This window comes from Cucurbita pepo, chromosome 18 (genome assembly GCF_057944985.1).
Source record: "Cucurbita pepo subsp. pepo isolate OVF chromosome 18, ASM5794498v1, whole genome shotgun sequence".
Lineage (NCBI taxonomy): Eukaryota > Viridiplantae > Streptophyta > Magnoliopsida > Cucurbitales > Cucurbitaceae > Cucurbita > Cucurbita pepo.
The window spans coordinates 187,252-211,397 of record NC_141815.1 but is presented as its reverse complement, the minus strand read 5'-3'; the positions used below and the strand labels follow the sequence as shown (position 1 = coordinate 211,397).

The 24,146-nt window shown below is 44.1% G+C and overlaps 1 long non-coding RNA gene across 1 annotated transcript; it reads left to right on the top strand.

Moving 5' to 3' along the window:
* The first annotated feature begins 10,322 nt into the window (after positions 1-10,322).
* LOC111780534 (uncharacterized) lies at positions 10,323-11,362 on the top strand. Its single transcript, XR_002812856.2, has 3 exons — positions 10,323-10,531; positions 10,612-10,735; positions 10,900-11,362. It is a non-coding gene; the product is annotated as an uncharacterized LOC111780534 (long non-coding RNA).
* The last annotated feature ends 12,784 nt before the right edge of the window (positions 11,363-24,146 follow it).

The following is a 24,146-nucleotide window of genomic DNA, read 5'->3' as shown; positions in this document are numbered from 1 at the left end:
TAAAAAGAAAAAAAGAAGGTATATTTCTTATTTTTATTACGACAAGAAAACAATATTTTACTACTGTTCGAGTCTACACGAAACACCTTTTATAAGGGTGTAGAAATCTTTTCCTAGTAGACGCGTTTTAAAGCTTTGAGGGGAAGCTCAAAGCGTGGGTCGTTACACATTATCTCACATGAAAGCGTATGCTCAAAGTGAACCAGATGAAATTATTTTGAAAATTTCTGACGTTATAGAGCTAGATGCATAGATATGACTTATTGTTGGAACTATTACAAAGGAAAATAGTGACTTTGTAAACCTACAAGTATGTGAACTTATTGTTGGAACGGTTTCGGGTTAGGTTGGATGAATTGTATGTTGTACGAATAACACGTACTATGTGATGTCCCACATTGGTTGGGGAGGAGAACAAACCTTCCCCTAGCATATGCGTTTTAAAGCCTTGAGTGGAAGCCCGAAAGGGAAAGCCCAAAGAGGACAATATCTGTTAGCGGTGGATCTGAGCCGTTACAAATGGTATTAGCGCCAGACACTGGACGCTGTGCCAGCCTTCTCGCTGTTCCCCCAAGGAGGGTGCTAGCGGTGGATCTGGGGCATTACGTACTATGTGTGGTTTAGCTACGTGTTATTACTTGTATAATGTGATGCTTATAAACTCCCTGTGATGTATGTACGTCGAGTATGTTTTGATACCATGTTCACGTTATGAACTATTAGACTTGATGTTTATCTATGATAAGAATGAAGATATGTCATACCCATTTTGTTTCATAGGTAGGTTATGTCATGAAAAACATGGTATGAAAAATTTTAATACTGCATGCATGTTGTGTTCGAGCACGGGATACTTCTCTAGTATATTTTATACGGACGCGTACACCATGATATAGTATGTGATCCTTTCCTTCCATTGGTTTTAAGCAATATGAGCATGCAGTAGGTCGTAGTAAGTTCGCGTATTGGGTTCGTGCGTGCGTGCATGAACCGTGTGTAGAGTGAAGTACTATGCATCCAACCATTCTTGAAAGAAATTTAGAGCCCGAAGAACAATCACGTAAAAGTAAGTTTCACCATGAACCATGTTACATGTAATTGCATTTCTCGACCCCAAAAGAACCAAATGATTTAACGGGAGCGTAGAAAAAGAGTGTAGAGGTATAACTTGTAATCCCTTCTAACTTTTGAACAGTTTGAAAAAGGATGAATGAGAATATTATTTCTAAGCTCAATTGTTTTCCATTGTATTGGAAAGGAATCTTAGCTTTAAAAAGAAAAAAAATAAATAAATAAATAATTTACTTGCAGCTGAATGCATTGAACACATAATATTAAAATTTTATATATAAACGAATAATATTTATTTTTTGTTCCAACCATTAATTTTAACATTATGATTGAGGTAATTAATGTAAGATCTCACATCGGTTGGAGAGGAGAACGAAATATTCTTTATAAGCGTGTGGAAACCACTCCCTATTAAACGAGTTTTAAAACTTTGAGGGGTAGCTCGAGAGAAAAAGTTCAAAGAGGACAATATCTGCTAGTGTTACGTTTGAGCAGTTACAAATGGTATCGGCGGTGTGCCAGCGAGGAGATTGAGCCTCAGAGGGAGGTGGACACGAGACGGTGTGCCAGTGAGGAGGTTAAGCCCCAAAGGAAACGAGTGCTAATGAAGACGCTAGGCTCCGAAAGGGGGTGGATTGGGGGATCCCACATCCTTTGGAGAAGGGAACGAGTGCCAACGACAATGCTGGACCTCAAAGGAAATGGATTGGAGGGTGTCACGTCTCTTGAAGAAGAGAATAAGTGCTAGTGTAATGCGTTTTAAAACATTGAAGGAAAGCCGAAGAGAAAACACAAACTGAACCATATGTGTTTTACAATTAACTTAATTGTTTGTTTGTTATTTTGTTTTTCTTTAGTTCAATTATAAAAATAATTTAACTACTTAAATTTTAGTTTAAATTTGAAGTTTTTTTTTAGTTTATTTAGTCAAATTTTAGGAACTTATATATAATTAGTATAAAAAAAAAAAAAAAAAAAAAAAAAAAAAAAAAAAAACCATGCACGAACAAAAAGAATCTAAACTAAAAGTGAGATGTCCATCACCCGGAAGATGGCCTAAATTTCTATCTACTTAAAGAGTTCTCCGTCTCATGCTCATCTCATAATTCAGAAATATAACTCTTAAATAAATATCATTTATAACATGAATTTTGAAAAGGTTCCGAACAACTCTAAACTTCTAGAAAACACTATCGGTCTTACATGTTTTAAACAAAAACGTTGGAATTCAAAAATTAAAAACAATCACAAAATAAAATAACTTAAGATGAAATGCAAAACAATGTTTTAGCCTATCGTATAGTAAGGCCACTTACTTGGTTGGCCTTAGTCGAAATACTTCCTAATTAAATAAACTTAAGCTCCTGTTCCTTGAGATTTGCTCCAAACGTTGCAAGGGTTTGTTTCCTTTCATACCGTTGACCACCTTCTATTAGTATTTTAGAATTAAATTAATAAACATGAAATACAACACCTAAACAAACGAAATGCCCCTGTGGCATAGCGCTTTCACTTCTCGAGCTAAGATTCTTATGGTATTTTCCTCGTAACTCAAATATTTGTTGAGTTGGAGGGGCTCGTAATTTGTTACGTGAATAGGGTTCGTCATGTATTTCCTCAGCATCGACACGTGAAATACATTGTTTACTCCTGATAAAGAGGGAGGTAGGGCTAACTTATATGCTACTAGACCGATCCGCTCGAGAATCTTGAATGGTCCGATAAATTGAGGATTTAACTTTCCCTTACGTTCGAACCTCAAGACACCTTTCATGGGTGCCCCTTTAGGAATACTAGGTGCACTATCTCGAACTTTAAGTTTCTACGCCTTACATCGATATAGTTTTTTTGTCTACTTGGTGACTCGAATCAGCTCGGGTCCTACTAGCTCTCTCTCACCTGCCTCGTCCCAACATGGCGAGGACCTACATTGTTTCCCATACAGGGCCGCGAACGGTGTCATTCTAATAGTTGCTTAGAAGCTATTGTTATACGAGAATTCCATCAAGTGGAGCTTGAAATCCCAACTTCCCTTAAAATCTAGTAGGTAAGTGCGTGACATGTCCTCTAGAATTTGGTTTAAGCACCCCATTTGTCCATCTGTTTGGGGTGAAAGACGGTACTAAAGTCTAGGCGAGTGCCCAACACTTCTTGAAGTCTGCGCCAAAAAGCTGACGTAAAGCGTGGGTCTCAGTCTGACACTATCGACATTGGGACTCCATGTAATCTTACTATCTCTTTCACATACAGTTGAGCCCAGTTGTCAACTTTATATGTTGCTTTCCCAATTAGGAATTGTGCCAACTTGGTCAACCTGTCGACAATTTACCAGATTCTTGTATAGCCTTTCAACATTCTGGGTATTTCTACTATGAAGTCCATTGCTATATTTCCTCACTTCCACTCTGATATACTTAGGAGCTATAACATCCCTGCTGTCTTTTATCTAGGAGATTTCACTTGTTGACAAACTAAGCATTTGCTCACAAACTCGGCCACGTCTCTCTTCATGCTCCACCACCAGAAGTGTTGTTTTAAATCTTAGTACATCTTAGTACCTCTTGGGTGCATGGCAAATAGCGAGTTGTGAGCTTCCGTCAATATCTCTTTCCTTAGCTTCTCTATTTCTAGGGCACATAGGCGTCCCTAATACAATAGTCAAGATCTAAGGACTTCGGAAATCCGTCTACTGAACTCTCGCCTAGTGTCCTTCGAAATTTTTGCATCCTCTGACGACTTCACTATATTTTTTTTTTTAAATTTGTTGATTGTTATCGACAATCCCGATTTAAACAGAGAATAAGAGAGTAGAGAGATTCTTCAAATAGGACTGAGAGGGAGTGAAGAGATTCCTCAAACATGATAGGACGTGATTATATTTTTCAGTCTCCACTTTTTTATATATAAAAATAAATAAATAAATAAATACAAAAATATCATTAATCATATTTTTTTCCTTATATTTTAGCTAAAAAATCTAAAATTTGTAAAATTGAAGTAAAAAAATAATTTATAAATATTAGTACTTATATATTACCATATCTAAAATTTTAAAAGCTATGATTGTAATATTTATTTAAATTAAAATATGTTGATTTAAAACTATGTTAAATTTAAATTTTTAAAAGTAAAACACTATATTATATTTTTGTTTTTTTTTAAATTATTTTAATAAAATAGAAATTATACCTTAGAAAATTTTTTACCCATATTTTTAAAAAATAATAATATGGGGAAAGATTGTTCAGGGAGAATCCGATACCCACACATTTCTCGTGGGAACCCGATCCCCATGTATTCTTCGTGGGTATTCTCTACCCTCAAACCCCGCGAAAAATAACATTAAAAAACGAGTTTACCGGACATATAAGAATCCAAACTAATTTCTTATGCACGTTTCGTTGAAAGTTTTGTTTAAGATATTAAAAATGAGATATCGGTATAACAAAATAAGAGTCTTTCGTGTTACACGATAACATTATCAAAATTTCACCTAACAATAAGTAACATTTTTGTTTGGTTCCACAATTAATTCTAAAAATTTTATTATGTTAATTTTTAAATAGTAGTTAATTTATTTTTATTAAATACTTTTAGTCCATTACATTTTAATTTAATTTTCATTGGTTAATAAATATGATACTGATTAATTAAAGTCTTTATAATAGCCTAGATCAAATATTGTTCTCTTTACGTTTTTTCTCAAGGCTTCACCCTCTTCGGGGCTCAGCGCCCAGCGTCTTCACTGGCACTCTTTCCTTCTTCCAATCGATGTGGGACCGCCACCAAATCCACCCCCCTTTGGGGCCCCACGTCTTTATTGGCACACCGCCTCGTGTCTACCCCCCTTCGGGAAACAACGAGAAGGCTAGCACATCGTCCGGTGTCCCTCACGGCTTTAAGGTTTTCACACTTTTATAAGGGTGTTTTATTCTCCTCCCCAACCAATGTGGGGCATCACAATTCACCCCTTCGGGGCTCAGCGCCCAGCGTTCTCGCTGGCACTCTTTCCTTCTTTCAATCGATGTAGGACCGCCACCAAATCCACCCCCCTTCGGGGCCCCGCGTCTTTATTGGCACACCGTCTCGTGTCTACCCCCCTTCGAGGAACAACGAGAAGGCTAACACATCGTCCAGTGTCCCTTACGGCTTTAAGGTTTTCACACTCTTATAAGGGTGTTTTATTCTCCTCCCCCAACCAATGTGGGACATCACAATCTACCTTCTTCGGGGCCCAGCGCCCAGCGTCCTTGCTGGCACTCTTTCCTTCTTCCAATAAATGTGGGACCGCCACCAAATCCACCTCCCTTCGGAGCCCGCGTCCTTACTGGCACACCGCCTCGTGTCTACCCCCCTTCAGGGAACAGCGAGAAGGCTAGCACATCGTCCGGTGTCTAACTCTGATACCATATATAACGACCGAGATCAACCGTCAGCAGATATTGTCCTCTTTGGGCTTTCCGTTCCGGGCTTCCCCTCAAAGCTTTAAAACACGTCTACTAGGGAAAGGTTTCCACCCTTATAAATGGTGTTTTATTCTCCTCCCCAACCAACGTGGACATCACAGTCTTTTTACTCTACCACTTTCTTTTCATTTCATAAGTCATTCAACACGTAACCGAGTCTTATTAATCAAAACTTAAATACTTCTAATTTCTAAATTCTCTTCGTACTTAGAAACATAAAAGAAACTCTCTTCCTTTACAAATTCATACAAATTCATAAATTTAAAGCGCATAAGGAATCAATAAACTAAGATATGTCCAAATTTACCTATATAGTTATAGGAGAATCTTTATATAGTAAGAAACACAATGTACTTCACAATACACGACATGACGTGATGAATATGACGTAATAAATGGATAGGGATAATAATGTTATGATTTTGTTAACTTCGAACACATACACTTTTGATATCGTAGTGATATCGTAGTAGTCGTAGTTTTAACAGTAATATTGTGGTGATAGTCAAAGTTTTGTAATTTTCAACTCCGGGATTCAAATTAATCCGAACCCGCTTTAATTTTGGTAGGGTTTTATATTTTTTTGAAATCAATATTCTTATGTGGAAAGAAACAGAATGAAAAGATGGAATAATTGGGAGTTTTTGAGTGTTGGAAAAGGGGAAAAACTAATGAGTTTGTGTGTGAAGTTGGGATTGGAAGAGATGAACAGTAAGTTTGAATTCCAAGTCTTTACAAAAGGATTCCTTTAGTCAATAACGTTATAGTCTATTATCTATTTGTTTATGTGTTTCTTACAACAAGGTTTGTTCGTTCACATTCTTGTTTCCCACTATAAAAGGAGGTGCCCTGGCCACCCTCCCCACACCAACACCAACACCAACGCATCTCTCGCTCCCTTTTGAGTCACTGACATGGGAGGGAACAGGCACAAGAAGGCTTCCTCTTCCTTCTCCTTCCTTGCCTTCTTCAAATCCAAAAGGAGTAGAAAAGGAGACGGGTACGACCATGGTAGCACTTGGGACGACCTCTCGTGCCCTAGCAAGGTGTGGCCGAGCGATGCAGACAAACACCATCATTGGGTTGCCGAGCCTGGCATCGATAGAAAAGCCGATGATTACATCAAAAGGATTCATCTTAGCCGTGTCTTGGAAACCAAAAACCAAACTGTCACCGTCGCACCTTCGGGAACCAGGACGGACGTGTAAATTATCATCATCGTCGTCATCATCTCTCTTTGTTTATTTTGTTGCATCCCCTCTCTCTCTCTCTCTCTCTCCCTGTTATAATTCGTTTGAAGTGTTGTGAGCTTATCAAATAATATATATGACGATAGCTTAAACATTTTATTGATATCTATTCAAGTCTCTGAGTACTCTCTCTAAGTTATTGAAGAACAAGAATAAACGAATCATTTTGAAGCTAAAAGCTCACTAAGTTAACCAATACTTAATTTAATTTGTTCCCCAACATGGATGTCCACCAACCGGCTTGTCTTTTGCTTCTTACAACGTACGTACATTTCGAAGTACACGTACAATCATTATCTTATCCAAATACTTCTCCATTACCAATCAAAGGGAGATTTTGATGATTGATGAAACATCTAATGGTTTCAAATTGAAAATTGTACCGTATGTCATATTTGGTTAATTAAGAGAAAGATCATGAGTATATTGTTAGATGATGAAAGTCCTACATCCGCTAATTTAGGGAATAGTCATGGGTTTATAATCAAATAATACACTCTCCAGTGGTGTGAGTTCTTTTGGAGAAGCCCAAAGGAAAGCCATGAGAACTTATGCTCAAAGTGGACAATATCGTACCGTTGTGGAGAGTTGTGTTCGTCTAACATAGTATCAGAGCCATGCCCTAAACTTAGTCGTGCCGATAGATTGGTAAATTCTCAAATGTCGAACAAAGGACTCTAAAAAGAAAAAGGAGTCAAGCTTCCTCGAAGGTATAGAAAGGAGTCGAGCCTCGATTAAGGGGAGTCGTACTTTGTTCGAGAGGCGGTGTTGGATGATGAAAGTCCCACAACGGCTAATTTAGGGAACGATCATGACATATATAAGTAAGATATACTATGTCTGTTGATATTAGGTCTTTTAGAAATATCTTCAAAAGGAGGAGCCATTGTTCCTATCACGATGAACAGACGAACGATGTTATGCTTGCCAGTTTGATTCTCTTTGTATTTGAATTGAAGGAATGTTAAAACATTTTTAAGTGCAATTTTTTTTTTCTTTCTTTTGAGAAAAGTAAAAAGGTAAGATGCTTTCCCCTTATATTTTAGTTCAAGTGTAGGTTTGGTTTGGTTTAAAACATAATTAGGCATTGCTTTACAGATTATATACATGATTTTGTTGTCGTGTAGTGGTTTTAGTTCATCATATTACAGCTTTCAAAGTGCAATATGAAGAAAATTCCAACCAAAACGAGTAAATAAGCAAAGGGTTTAGGGTTTAGGGTTTCAGGTTTCGGGTTCAGGGTCGGACCCTCTTCAAATTCTTCTTTACAGTCTCGAAAGTGAAGAATTTAGAAAGTGCATAACTAAAGGAAGGTCCTTTATGTGGGAAAACCCTAAAAAAAACAAAGAAAAACAAAAGCTTTGGTATTGCAAAAGAGGTAAATAATTGATGCACTTCTGTCCTGACATTATCGGTATGAACGATGGACCTCTACAATAATACAATAATTTCTAATTTGAGTGTAAGCTCCCATTATTTTGCTTTTAATTTCTCTAAAATGTCTCATTCTTAATTAGGGAACGTTTGAATTCCGACCATCTTCACCTCCATTGGGGTAAACCCAAAAAGGAAAAAGATAAAGAGTTTGAGGTCCTCCACTCCAAGTGGCTGTTTTTTGTCCCCAAAATGAAGGTGAGAGCAGCTGTGTTTTGTTCTTTTGCTTTTGCTTCAGCTGTACTTGAGAGAATCTTAGAACATAATTACATTTATTTAATTAAATGAGTGGTTTTATTTAAAACCCAAAAGGGATTAATAAAGGAGATTCTTTGTAAATATCTAAGCTTTTGGGCAGCTAATTCTTCCAAATTTTAAACTCGTGTGGTTCTTTGGACGCAGCATCGCCCTTTGATGGCCTCTCAAACGGCATCAGTGGTATCATTTGTTGTTAGCTTCCCTCGTGCTCAATATCAATGATTGAAACCAAGTGATTGATTTAGAAGAACTTGATATCAATGATTGAAACCAAGTGTTTGATTTAGAAGAGTTTGATATCAATCTAGGGCAGCATGGGTGGGGAGTGTGTAGGAGGATTCCATGCATGGAAAAGAGAATTGAAGTCCAAGTAATGGATTCCTTTATGTATGGATTGTTCATGCGTTTTTGACTAAATCTCCTCCATCAATTCATGGGCGTGGTTTGGATCCTACACGGTGCCCTATTCTTCAGCTCTCCAATGATTCAGGCACTGCTTTTTCATATTCATTCATTGTTGGGTACATAGGACAAGCTTTCCATCCACCAATTTCACAATTTGTAGGCTAACCCTGTTGAAAATTATTGGGAGTGAATCCCAGGTTCGTTGATTTAGTGGAAGATCATAGGTTTATAAGTGAGGAATACTATCTTCATTGGTACGAGACCTTTTGGGAAAGCCCAAACCAAAGTCATGAGAGCTTATTCTCAAAGTGGACAATATCATACCATTGTGGAGAGTTGTGATTCCTAACATGGTATCCGAGCCATGCCCTAAACTTAGTCATGTCAATAGAATCCTCAAATATCGAACAAAGAATTGCCTCGAAAGTATAGTCAAAAGTTACTAGAGTGTCGAACAAAGGGTGTACTTTGTTCGAGGGCTCATAGGAATTTTCCTAGGATGCATGTGATGGATGACAAACCATGCGAAAAGAACTCGTGTTGGTTTGTGTGTTATAGTCTTTCCTCTTAAGAAGCGAGAAGTAGGTAACATTACCATGCATGTAGGGATAAAGAGAAATACCGGGCCATCAGCTAGTGAGTCTAGATTATGAATCCTCGACCAGAGTCATTACAAAAATTCCTACAAAACTAGCTTTTTATTTGATACCTATCATTTGGGTAGAAATCTATTATATGTTAGAAAGAAAAAAAGATAGTGAGATAGTGATGTGAAATAAAATTTGATGTTCGTATACTGTTACATCATTTCACACCACCGTCACATATGTTCAATTTTCAAAATTTATCTAATATTTAAGCAAATTTCTATTATAATAGTAGTTTGGAAGGAAGGTTAAAAGATAATTTTGTAATTTTTAAAAGAATAATTTAAAAAAAAAAAAAAAACATAAAGTTTATAGGTTGTTTATTTATTTATTTGTAATTTAACTTAAAATGATACGCATAGATGCTTGGTAGGTGGGTCATTATTGTTAGATTCTAAACTAAAAACTGTCCAATATGGGTGACCCCAATGTTTTATGGCCCGACCAAAGAAACCTACGATGCGACACTATTTCAAACAAGAATCATTGAAGTCTCTAGAGTGTTGTAGAACAATTGGAGCCTTTTTATTTTCAATATATAATAAATAAAGTTTTAATTTCTCTACCAAATTTTAGTTTTAATCTATGTTTTTCAAATATCTCATGTAAAAAAAATTGTATGTTATGGTTTTATTTTATCATTATTTTCATTTTACTTCAAGAAAATGAAAGACTCTTCAAAATCAATACCACATGTTTTTTTTAACCATTTTTGTAACCCTAAAAAAAAAATTCGGGTGAAAATCAAAACAAGGGCAAATGAGTCATTTTGTCCCTCCAACCATTATAGGGGTCCAATGATGCCCAATCAGAATATCCACAAAACAAGAAAATAGTGAGAGAGAAAAGTTGAGAGGAGATAAAAGAAGCCACCGCGAAATCTCGTCGGATCGCCGCCGGAATCCACCTTCAGTCGAGACCTTAACATAAGAACTCCCTGCTTGGAAGGACAGATGGGCTCGCGAGGCCAATGCTCCATCAAGATCTGAGAGTTCGCGAGGTAGGTTCTTGATCAATCTTCTTCAGATCTAAGATCCTGTTTGACGATTCTAGATCTAATCTTACTGTATGTTCAACTAGGGAGGTTGTACTTCAAGATCTGTGAAGTAACTCGGTCGAAAAACGTGACTGGAGTTAGATCTGAGAGTGCTTCCAAGAACGATAATCAAGAGATGACCTACTTCCGATGTTCATAAATTGATTTGTATGGGAGTAATAAATTAAGAAAAAAAAAAAATACTTGAACGTAGTTTATTTAAAGATCTACAACTTTGCCGAATAAATCGTTTTGATTTGAACCCTAAATCGAAAGATACAAAAATAAGAAGTTCAAAGAAACTAACCCTAATCTACGATTTCATGTGATAGGAGGAGAGAGGAATTTTTCCGACAGCCACGTGTCAACCGGCGATTGGTGAAGCACGGCTTGGCAAGGCGAGGACACGACTCAAGCGTCGACTAGAGCTACGCGTTGGACGTCAGGTGGAGCAACGCAGACACGTGTCGTCTGCAAACCCACAACTGCGAACCGACCCAGAACCATCAGCACAAACCAACCCGTGATCCTACAGAGCGAACTGAGCCACCTACCCAAACAGCTACCAAACCAGACCGCTGACCCGCGACTGCACAGAATCAACCCGCGTGTGGTACTCGCGCGTGCCACCTGTAACTAGGACCTTCCCCCGGCGTGTGAGGGCCGGTGTAAGGACCATGTAAGGCCCATTTTGCTCCGTTCGACTTCTGCTTGCCCAATTTTCGTCCTTATTCTAATTCTAACCATGTTTTTATGTGATTAAAGACCTAATTGATTAAAATTAATATTTTTGGACACCCTACTTGCATAGAAACGCTAGCAAAAGGGCATGCATCAACCAAGTAAGTCACCACACGATATTTAGAAAGAAATACTTGTAGGAATTGCTTGGATTGCATGCATGCTCGTATATTTGCCTTAGGTGTAGCTTTCATACACCTTTCCTTGAATGAATTTAGGTAAGTTGATTAATATGAGTATGAACGTAATATGTGAAACATTATGCAAATTTTCTGGGTGTGCAATTCTGATTAAGCTTCTGCTCTATCTATATATATATATATATATATATATATATATATATATATATATATATATATATATATAATTCATGCTGAAAGGAGGATGGATATTTATGAACTCTACACTCCAGGAGCTTGATGGATGTTATCGCTCATTTGAGCATGTATGTTTATTTTTTCATGAATTATGTATGATGATGCTATATAACAGTTGCATACATACTCAATTAGCTTTCATGATCCAGTGTAATGATAGGTCTAGGGTTTTAGTGGTTAGAGTGACAAGTCACTCAGTTTTGACCTAATCTTTTCCCTAAAAGCCTAACAGACCACCAGAGCGTACGAACCACCTTAGGAGTATCCTTAGGCTGCTAGTGTATGAACGCTGTGTTGAGGATTGTTGGGATGGAGTTTCACATTGACTAATTTAGGGAATGATCATGGATTTATAAGCAAGGAATAGTATCTCCATTGGTATGAGGTCTTTTGGGGAAGCCCAAAGCAAAGCCATGAGAGCTTATGCTCGAAGTGGAAAATATCATACCATTGTGGAGATTCGTGATTCCTAACATGGTATTAGAGCTATGCCCTAAACTTAGTAATGTCAATAAAATCCTCAAATGTCAAACAAAGTATTGTGAGCCTCGAAGGTACAATCAAAAGTGACTAAAGTGTCGAACAAAGGGTTTACTTTGTTCGAAGACTCCAAAAAAGGAGTCGAACCTCGATTAAGGGGAGGTTGTTCGAGGGCTCCATAGGCCTCAGGGGAGACTCTATAGTGTACTTTGTTCGAGGGGAGGATTGTTGAGGATTGTTGGGATGGAGTTACACATTGGCTAATTGAGGGAATAATCATGGGTTTATAAGCAAGGAATAGTATCTCCCTTGGTATGAGGCCTTTTGGGGAAGCCCAAAGCAAAGCCATGATAATTTATGCTCAAAGTGAACAATATCATACCATTGTGGAGATTCGTGATTCCTAACACACTGCCATAGCTTCATGGAGGACTAGGGGTTCCTGATCCGAATCCACTGCTCCTAGCCATTTTGCATGGGAAACGTGAGCCCACCTCGTACAAATTATTTAGCTGGATAGGATAAGGGAAGGGTAGCCCCTTCTCGATGAGAGAGACAATCATAAGCCATGCTGAGGTAGCTCCTCGTAGGTCACCGATCATTCACAACTTGGCATAAGAATGTTAGGATCGCACAACTCGATCTAGATGAACACAAAAAACAAGATAGAGAAAAGTGCAAGGAGAACTCTGGCTAAAAGGATTTTTTTATTGATGACTTCACGTATGTACAGTAAGAGAGAATTACAGAGAATAGAAAGTACATTTCAAAGCTCTACCGGACGGGATATATATATAGTTCAGTTTACTCTATATAGCTTTACGAGATTTAACCACCTACTATTGTAACGCAAAAAAAAAAAAAAAAAAAAAAAAAAAAAAAAAAAAAAAAAAAAGGGCTAAGTCAACTGAGGGGCAAAAATGTCATTTTGCCCCTCCAACCCAAATAGGGGTCCAAGGAAAACCCAGCCAGATTGCCTGCAAAAGAAAGAAGAGGTTAGAGAGAGGTCAGTGAGGAGTCGGCCGAGAAGATTAACGGACCACCGCCGGAATCCATCTCCAGACGAGACTCGTACCAGGATTGAGAGGCTAGCAAGGCCGACGCTCCATCAAAACCTAAGAACATTTCGCGAGGTAAGGTTTCTGAACGATATTGCTCAGATCTGAGTTTTTCCCTACGTGAATCGACCCTAAAATGTTGAAATCTTCACCTAGGAACAACTCACGCACATTCTGTGAAGAAGTTTGGCCGAGACCTCAACCCAAAGGCGGAGATCCGAGGGTCATCCGAGAATGGTGAGCGAACTTCCGGCGTTCTTAAATCCTCCGATAGTCAAGAAAAAATTACAAAAAGAATACTAGGATGTAGCCTGTAACACAATCTAGAACGTTGCCGAAGGAATCATATGGATCCGATCTACGGATCGAAAGATATGAAAATCGGAAAACAAAAACCGACTGGGTTTCTATTTTCAGAGGACAGAGAAGAAGAAGAAGAAAAAAAAAAAACGGTCGGCGAGCGGTGGAGGGCGGCGATAGGTGCCGGACACGCGTCGACCACCGGCTGGAGCAACGTAGCTCCAGCGAGGCGTCGATACGTGTCGCCTGCAAGCCAGGCCGAACCGCAACGCGAGCCGAGCCGACCGGACCGGGCCGGGCCGGCCGACCCGCGACTGCGCGGAAGTGGGCGCGCGTGGCAGGCGCGCGTGCAGCCTGCGGCTGGCGCCTTCCCGCGCGCGTGGCCACGCACTCCCAGCGTGCTGCTGGGCGCGTGAGCGCGCGTGGAACGACCAATTTGGCCCGGTTGTTTTCTGTTTTCCCGATTTTTGTCCCGGTTCCAGTTCTAATACTGTTTTTACGTGAATATGGACTTAATTTAGAGAAATCAGTATTTTTGGACACCTCATGGGCAAAGAAACGCTAGCGAAAGGGCACGCGTCAACCAGGTAAGTCACTACCCGGTATTTAGGAAGAAATACTTGTAGGATTCGCTCGGGTTGCATGCATGCTAGTAGTTCTGCTTCAGATTAGCTCTTCATGTAAGTTACTAGTCAGATTAACTGTTGTGATTGAATTGGGTAAATTACATGAGTGTTGCTTGTATGCCTTAGGCTTCCGCCGTATGTATGCATGCGTTATTTTATGTGTAGAATTGTGTATGCCGGGTTTCGGGTGCTTGATGGACGAATTCGCCCCATTGGGCGCGAACTTCGTGCTCTGGGTGCTTGATGGAGGTCATCGCCCCGTTGAGCCGGTATGCCTAGTTTGCATGAATTACATATTATGATGTTAGAAGAAGATTGCATGCACCCTCTGTTAATTGCTAGAGCTCATTTCTTTGATAAGATTAGGGAATCTCTGTTAGGAGCGATATGCCGCTCTAGCCAAACTTAATTTTTCCCTAGAAACTTAGCGGTTTACCACGGTAAGAAGGTACCCCGGAGTGTTCATAGATTGCTAGCGTGTGAACGGTATCTATAGCTTCGTGGGAGAACCAGGGGGTCCCTGATCAGTCCTTACTGCTCTTAGCCATTTCGCATGGGAAATGTGTCCCCACGTCCTACAGCCCATTAGCTACATGGGAACGGGTTGGGTCGCGCTCCCCATAGGGGGACTAGATGGGCGTAGGGGTACTTAGCACACCCCTAGGCCAGGTACCATGTAGTCCCAGATAGCCATGTAGAGGTAGTGTCACAATCTGCAATATGATTGTGACCCGAGTAAGTCATCGAGGACGATGACTAAGTTAAGTGGGGGAGAATGTCACAACCTTACTATGAAGAGAGTAGGTTGTGACCCCCACGCCATGACAAGCAAAGGGGCGTCCCTCAAGAGACGCCCATCCGGCCATATGCGGGCCAACGTAGAAGAATGCCATGATGTGATCGAGGAGGACGATGCATCATCCAACACACCACCACGCAAAGTGGGTATTGAAGACATGTTGAGACACAAGCATAACAGAGACATCAGCATAGACATGAAGGACAAGATAGGCTTGTTGAAGGGCCGGGTAGGGCCCCGGGCCTTAACCTCAAAAGTCGAGGTTTCGGAAGGAATTTGGTCATGCGGTTCGGAAGTTAAGTCCGTCCATATGAAATATGAATGCTCGCCAAGTTTGGTGTCGATCGGACATTGGACGGACAATGCACGACACCGTATGACACCTCACGAAAATCATGTCTACTCCTGGTAGAATGAAAATGGCTCAAAATGTACTATAGGGGGTACCATGGTGTTAGCTCTCCACCACCCCTGGGCCCTGTGGCCTAAGTGAGCTACCCTGTGGCACATACGTGTGTCACAGTGTGGGCGAGCGTGCCGAGACGAGTGTCTCGGGCGACTTCCTTTGAAATGGGTTTTTGAAGAACAGTACCGGACGGCACGGGTGTGCCGGTATTGCGCCCTAGCCCGCGTGTTGGAGGTTGCTACATACACCCGCTATCCGGTACGGTATCCGTAAATGACTCGGCATGGGCACGGGAGGGCCTATGCCTCGATAGAACCCGGATGGATGGATGTTCGGGAAGCCCCAATGAGATGAACGACACGCGGGCCCATTCTCGATGGCACGACTGAACGAGTTATGATGGCCGACGACATCCCGAGACTCGGGATGGCGTCAAGACATATGGACCCCGTCGATGGGGATCGAGATGGCAAGATGAGATGCGACGTTGTATTGAGAGACCTTGGCCCGAGTAGAGGCAAGGTCGAGCCGAACGAGTTGGCCTAGCGTAGAGGCAAGTCGGATGTGTCGCAGACGATTGAACATACACGCACAGGCGGCGTGTGTGGTTGGACAAGCTTGGATTCCGCACAAGCGATGTTCGATTGGCGAAGACAAACCTCGCCTAAGGTCCGACGAAGCCACAAAGCCAGGGCGAAAAATATATATGGGGCTTAATCCCCCTTAAGGCTGGTCGTGAGCGTGTATAGATCACGACGCCGCACGGTCAAGAACATAGGACCGTGACAATTGGTATCAGAGCCACACTTTGTGCGTCTAGTCGGGCAAGACAGTCAAGAGAAATGAACCCAAGAGTTGATCGAAGACCTTGCAAGTGTGTCAAGAGTGCCGAAGTGGGCAGGACAGTTGCCGGTCAGAATTATAATCAGTTGGGGGTTGAAGCCAAGACTAACTGAAATTCATTAGTGTCGTGTGTCGACACCTCAATATGGGTAGATCTACCCGTCAAGCAAGACCAAGCTCACCTGACGAGAGCTTGCAGTTCCGAAGTGAGACAGGGCAGCTGAAATAGAAAGCACCATGACGGTGCTTTCTAAAGAACCATTCACATTAGAGGAATAGTGTCAGTGGTTGCAAGCAGAGAAGCCGAGAGTCAAGACAAGACAAGCGTCGGCCGAGTGCAAAAGCCGTATACAATGTAAGTCCTTATGGGGGGACGACCTTGCTGCAAAGAGGCAGCCGAGTTCGAGCGGGGGAGAGCAACATCAATAAGTCTCTCACCCCGTAAAGGTGTTCGGACATACGAGCACACGTGTATTCCTTGAGTCACCACCTTGCGCCTAGGGTGGATGACTCCACCAACAGATGTCAAGACCAGTATCCGCTCGAGAAGTGAGCAACAAGCTGGAATTCACGCACAACAATAGTCACACGATGTGACAAAATACAAAGAGTTGGCCGAAAGTTAGCGCCAACAACTGAAGAGACTGTCAAAGAGTTGACTTTGCTCAATAGGAGAAGTGGTCGCGACCAAAGAGTGTTGCGGTTGGGCTTGCGAGCCCCACCCTGAGGGGTGCACTAGTTCACAGGAGAAGTGGTCGCGATCAAAGAGTGTCGCGACTGGGCTTGCGAGCCCCACCCCGAGGGGTGCACTAGTTTATGTGATCCGAAGAGGATACACACACTGGGGCCAAGTTGGCCAAAATAGGGCAAGAGTGCCCTCTGAAGTCCATACTTGTCTGATGAGTGTCTGCAAAGAGAGTCAGCCTCACCCACAACTATGGCAAACGCTGAAGAGTCACGTCTACGTTGCGAGTCTCGGTGGCCGAGTCCAAGATGGGCGAACAACAGAAATAGGTCCGAATGGGGATAGCCGTAGATAAAGGAACAAGCCTAAGTGAGGACAAGTTCACCCAACAACTGACCAAGTCAAGAGTCAGAACGTGGTGCCACCTGACGAAAGAGAAGTCAGAAGCATCCACTCGAACTTGTCCCAAGTTGGCATAAGACGTCAGCAGGGAGAGCATTATGACAAAAGATCGTCAGGTGCTCAACGATAGAAGATTTTTCTGAAGCACAACCAAATCCAGCGAGTCAAGTCGCCAACAGACAAAGAGTCGGATCGTCATCGGGACGATGCCGAGATTGAGTGGGGGAGAATTTTGTAATAGGTGGGGCGAACGCGCCCGAGAAAGTCATCGAGGACGATGACTAGATTAAGCAGGGGAGAATGTCACAATCTGCAATATGATTGTGACCCGAGTAAGTCATCGAGGACGATGACTAAGTTAAGTGGGGGAGAATGTCACAACCTTACTATGAAGAGAGTAGGTTGTGACCCTCACGCCATGACAAGCAAAGGGGCGTCCCTCAAGAGACGCCCATCCGGCCATATGCGGGCCAACGTAGAAGAATGCCATGATGCGATCGAGGAGGACGATGCATCATCCAACACACCACCACGCAAAGTGGGTATTGAAGACATGTTGAGACACAAGCATAACAGAGACATCAGCATAGACATGAAGGACAAGATAGGCTTGTTTAAGGGCCGGGTAGGGCCCCGGGCCTTAACCTCAAAAGTCGAGGTTTCGGAAGGAATTTGGTCATGCGGTTCGGGAGTTAAGTCCGTCCATATGAAATATGAATGCTCGCCAAGTTTGGTGTCGATCGGACATTGGACGGACAATGCACGACACCGTATGACACCTCACGAAAATCATGTCTACTCCTGGTAGAATGAAAATGGCTCAAAATGTACTATAGGGGGTACCATGGTGTTAGCTCTCCACCACCCCTGGGCCCTGTGGCCTAAGTGAGCTACCCTGTGGCACATACGTGTGTCACAGTGTGGGCGAGCGTGCCGAGACGAGTGTCTCGGGCGACTTCCTTTGAAATGGGTTTTTGAAGGACAGTACCAGACGGCACGGGTGTGCCGGTATTGCGCCCTAGCCCGCGTGTTGGAGGTTGCTACATACACCCGCTATCCGGTACGGTATCCGTAAATGACTCGGCATGGGCACGGGAGGGCCTATGCCTCGATAGAACCCGGATGGATGGATGTTCGGGAAGCCCCAATGAGATGAACGACACGCGGGCCCATTCTCGATGGCACGACTGAACGAGTTATGATGGCCGACGACATCCCGAGACTCGGGATGGCGTCAAGACATATGGACCCCGTCGATGGGGATCGAGATGGCAAGATGAGATGCGACGTTGTATTGAGAGACCTTGGCCCGAGTAGAGGCAAGGTCGAGCCGAACGAGTTGGCCTAGCGTAGAGGCAAGTCGGATGTGTCGCAGACGATTGAACATACACGCACAGGCGGCGTGTGTGGTTGGACAAGCTTGGATTCCGCACAAGCGATGTTCGATTGGCGAAGACAAACCTCGCCTAAGGTCCGACGAAGCCACAAAGCCGGGGCGAAAAATATATATGGGGCTTAATCCCCCTTAAGGCTGGTCGTGAGCGTGTATAGATCACGACGCCGCACGGTCAAGAACATAGGACCGTGACAATTGGTATCAGAGCCACACTTTGTGCGTCTAGTCGGGCAAGACAGTCAAGAGAAATGAACCCAAGAGTTGATCGAAGACCTTGCAAGTGTGTCAAGAGTGCCGAAGTGGGCAGGACAGTTGCCGGTCAGAATTATAATCAGTTGGGGGTTGAAGCCAAGACTAACTGAAATTCATTAGTGTCGTGTGTCGACACCTCAATATGGGTAGATCTACCCGTCAAGCAAGACCAAGCTCACCTGACGAGAGCTTGCAGTTCCGAAGTGAGACAGGGCAGCTGAAATAGAAAGCACCATGACGGTGCTTTCTAAAGAACCATTCACATTAGAGGAATAGTGTCAGTGGTTGCAAGCAGAGAAGCCGAGAGTCAAGACAAGACAAGCGTCGGCCGAGTGCAAAAGCCGTATACAATGTAAGTCCTTATGGGGGGACGACCTTGCTGCAAAGAGGCAGCCGAGTTCGAGCGGGGGAGAGCAACATCAATAAGTCTCTCACCCCGTAAAGGTGTTCGGACATACGAGCACACGTGTATTCCTTGAGTCACCACCTTGCGCCTAGGGTGGATGACTCCACCAACAGATGTCAAGACCAGTATCCGCTCGAGAAGTGAGCAACAAGCTGGAAGTTCACGCACAACAATAGTCACACGATGTGACAAAATACAAAGAGTTGGCCGAAAGTTAGCGCCAACAACTGAAGAGACTGTCAAAGAGTTGACTTTGCTCAATAGGAGAAGTGGTCGCGACCAAAGAGTGTTGCGGTTGGGCTTGCGAGCCCCACCCTGAGGGGTGCACTAGTTCACAGGAGAAGTGGTCGCGATCAAAGAGTGTCGCGACTGGGCTTGCGAGCCCCACCCCGAGGGGTGCACTAGTTTATGTGATCCGAAGAGGATACACACACTGGGGCCAAGTTGGCCAAAATAGGGCAAGAGTGCCCTCTGAAGTCCATACTTGTCTGATGAGTGTCTGCAAAGAGAGTCAGCCTCACCCACAACTATGGCAAACGCTGAAGAGTCACGTCTACGTTGCGAGTCTCGGTGGCCGAGTCCAAGATGGGCGAACAACAGAAATAGGTCCGAATGGGGATAGCCGTAGATAAAGGAACAAGCCTAAGTGAGGACAAGTTCACCCAACAACTGACCAAGTCAAGAGTCAGAACGTGGTGCCACCTGACGAAAGAGAAGTCAGAAGCATCCACTCGAACTTGTCCCAAGTTGGCATAAGACGTCAGCAGGGAGAGCATTATGACAAAAGATCGTCAGGTGCTCAACGATAGAAGATTTTTCTGAAGCACAACCAAATCCAGCGAGTCAAGTCGCCAACAGACAAAGAGTCGGATCGTCATCGGGACGATGCCGAGATTGAGTGGGGGAGAATTTTGTAATAGGTGGGGCGAACGCGCCCGAGAAAGTCATCGAGGACGATGACTAGATTAAGCAGGGGAGAATGTCACAATCTGCAATATGATTGTGACCCGAGTAAGTCATCGAGGACGATGACTAAGTTAAGTGGGGGAGAATGTCACAACCTTACTATGAAGAGAGTAGGTTGTGACCCTCACGCCATGACAAGCAAAGGGGCGTCCCTCAAGAGACGCCCATCCGGCCATATGCGGGCCAACGTAGAAGAATGCCATGATGCGATCGAGGAGGACGATGCATCATCCAACACACCACCACGCAAAGTGGGTATTGAAGACATGTTGAGACACAAGCATAACAGAGACATCAGCATAGACATGAAGGACAAGATAGGCTTGTTGAAGGGCCGGGTAGGGCCCCGGGCCTTAACCTCAAAAGTCGAGGTTTCGGAAGGAATTTGGTCATGCGGTTCGGGAGTTAAGTCCGTCCATATGAAATATGAATGCTCGCCAAGTTTGGTGTCGATCGGACATTGGACGGACAATGCACGACACCGTATGACACCTCACGAAAATCATGTCTACTCCTGGTAGAATGAAAATGGCTCAAAATGTACTATAGGGGGTACCATGGTGTTAGCTCTCCACCACCCCTGGGCCCTGTGGCCTAAGTGAGCTACCCTGTGGCACATACGTGTGTCACAGTGTGGGCGAGCGTGCCGAGACGAGTGTCTCGGGCGACTTCCTTTGAAATGGGTTTTTGAAGGACAGTACCAGACGGCACGGGTGTGCCGGTATTGCGCCCTAGCCCGCGTGTTGGAGGTTGCTACATACACCCGCTATCCGGTACGGTATCCGTAAATGACTCGGCATGGGCACGGGAGGGCCTATGCCTCGATAGAACCCGGATGGATGGATGTTCGGGAAGCCCCAATGAGATGAACGACACGCGGGCCCATTCTCGATGGCACGACTGAACGAGTTATGATGGCCGACGACATCCCGAGACTCGGGATGGCGTCAAGACATATGGACCCCGTCGATGGGGATCGAGATGGCAAGATGAGATGCGACGTTGTATTGAGAGACCTTGGCCCGAGTAGAGGCAAGGTCGAGCCGAACGAGTTGGCCTAGCGTAGAGGCAAGTCGGATGTGTCGCAGACGATTGAACATACACGCACAGGCGGCGTGTGTGGTTGGACAAGCTTGGATTCCGCACAAGCGATGTTCGATTGGCGAAGACAAACCTCGCCTAAGGTCCGACGAAGCCACAAAGCCGGGGCGAAAAATATATATGGGGCTTAATCCCCCTTAAGTCTGGTCGTGAGCGTGTATAGATCACGACGCCGCACGGTCAAGAACATAGGACCGTGACAATTGGTATCAGAGCCACACTTTGTGCGTCTAGTCGGGCAAGACAGTCAAGAGAAATGAACCCAAGAGTTGATCGAAGACCTTGCAAGTGTGTCAAGAGTGCCGAAGTGGGCAGGACAGTTGCCGGTCAGAATTATAATCAGTTGGGGGTTGAAGCCAAGACTAACTGAAATTCATTAGTGTCGTGTGTCGACACCTCAATATGGGTAGATCTACCCGTCAAGCAAGACCAAGCTCACCTGACGAGAGCTTGCAGTTCCGAAGTGAGACAGGGCAGCTGAAATAGAAAGCACCATGACGGTGCTTTCTAAAGAACCATTCACATTAGAGGAATAGTGTCAGTGGTTGCAAGCAGAGAAGCCGAGAGTCAAGACAAGACAAGCGTCGGCCGAGTGCAAAAGCCGTATACAATGTAAGTCCTTATGGGGGGACGACCTTGCTGCAAAGAGGCAGCCGAGTTCGAGCGGGGGAGAGCAACATCAATAAGTCTCTCACCCCGTAAAGGTGTTCGGACATACGAGCACACGTGTATTCCTTGAGTCACCACCTTGCGCCTAGGGTGGATGACTCCACCAACAGATGTCAAGACCAGTATCCGCTCGAGAAGTGAGCAACAAGCTGGAAGTTCACGCACAACAATAGTCACACGATGTGACAAAATACAAAGAGTTGGCCGAAAGTTAGCGCCAACAACTGAAGAGACTGTCAAAGAGTTGACTTTGCTCAATAGGAGAAGTGGTCGCGACCAAAGAGTGTTGCGGTTGGGCTTGCGAGCCCCACCCTGAGGGGTGCACTAGTTCACAGGAGAAGTGGTTGCGATCAAAGAGTGTCGCGACTGGGCTTGCGAGCCCCACCCCGAGGGGTGCACTAGTTTATGTGATCCGAAGAGGATACACACACTGGGGCCAAGTTGGCCAAAATAGGGCAAGAGTGCCCTCTGAAGTCCATACTTGTCTGATGAGTGTCTGCAAAGAGAGTCAGCCTCACCCACAACTATGGCAAACGCTGAAGAGTCACGTCTACGTTGCGAGTCTCGGTGGCCGAGTCCAAGATGGGCGAACAACAGAAATAGGTCCGAATGGGGATAGCCGTAGATAAAGGAACAAGCCTAAGTGAGGACAAGTTCACCCAACAACTGACCAAGTCAAGAGTCAGAACGTGGTGCCACCTGACGAAAGAGAAGTCAGAAGCATCCACTCGAACTTGTCCCAAGTTGGCATAAGACGTCAGCAGGGAGAGCATTATGACAAAAGATCGTCAGGTGCTCAACGATAGAAGATTTTTCTGAAGCACAACCAAATCCAGCGAGTCAAGTCGCCAACAGACAAAGAGTCGGATCGTCATCGGGACGATGCCGAGATTGAGTGGGGGAGAATTTTGTAATAGGTGGGGCGAACGCGCCCGAGAAAGTCATCGAGGACGATGACTAGATTAAGCAGGGGAGAATGTCACAATCTGCAATATGATTGTGACCCGAGTAAGTCATCGAGGACGATGACTAAGTTAAGTGGGGGAGAATGTCACAACCTTACTATGAAGAGAGTAGGTTGTGACCCTCACGCCATGACAAGCAAAGGGGCGTCCCTCAAGAGACGCCCATCCGGCCATATGCGGGCCAACGTAGAAGAATGCCATGATGCGATCGAGGAGGACGATGCATCATCCAACACACCACCACGCAAAGTGGGTATTGAAGACATGTTGAGACACAAGCATAACAGAGACATCAGCATAGACATGAAGGACAAGATAGGCTTGTTGAAGGGCCGGGTAGGGCCCCGGGCCTTAACCTCAAAAGTCGAGGTTTCGGAAGGAATTTGGTCATGCGGTTCGGGAGTTAAGTCCGTCCATATGAAATATGAATGCTCGCCAAGTTTGGTGTCGATCGGACATTGGACGGACAATGCACGACACCGTATGACACCTCACGAAAATCATGTCTACTCCTGGTAGAATGAAAATGGCTCAAAATGTACTATAGGGGGTACCATGGTGTTAGCTCTCCACCACCCCTGGGCCCTGTGGCCTAAGTGAGCTACCCTGTGGCACATACGTGTGTCACAGTGTGGGCGAGCGTGCCGAGACGAGTGTCTCGGGCGACTTCCTTTGAAATGGGTTTTTGAAGGACAGTACCAGACGGCACGGGTGTGCCGGTATTGCGCCCTAGCCCGCGTGTTGGAGGTTGCTACATACACCCGCTATCCGGTACGGTATCCGTAAATGACTCGGCATGGGCACGGGAGGGCCTATGCCTCGATAGAACCCGGATGGATGGATGTTCGGGAAGCCCCAATGAGATGAACGACACGCGGGCCCATTCTCGATGGCACGACTGAACGAGTTATGATGGCCGACGACATCCCGAGACTCGGGATGGCGTCAAGACATATGGACCCCGTCGATGGGGATCGAGATGGCAAGATGAGATGCGACGTTGTATTGAGAGACCTTGGCCCGAGTAGAGGCAAGGTCGAGCCGAACGAGTTGGCCTAGCGTAGAGGCAAGTCGGATGTGTCGCAGACGATTGAACATACACGCACA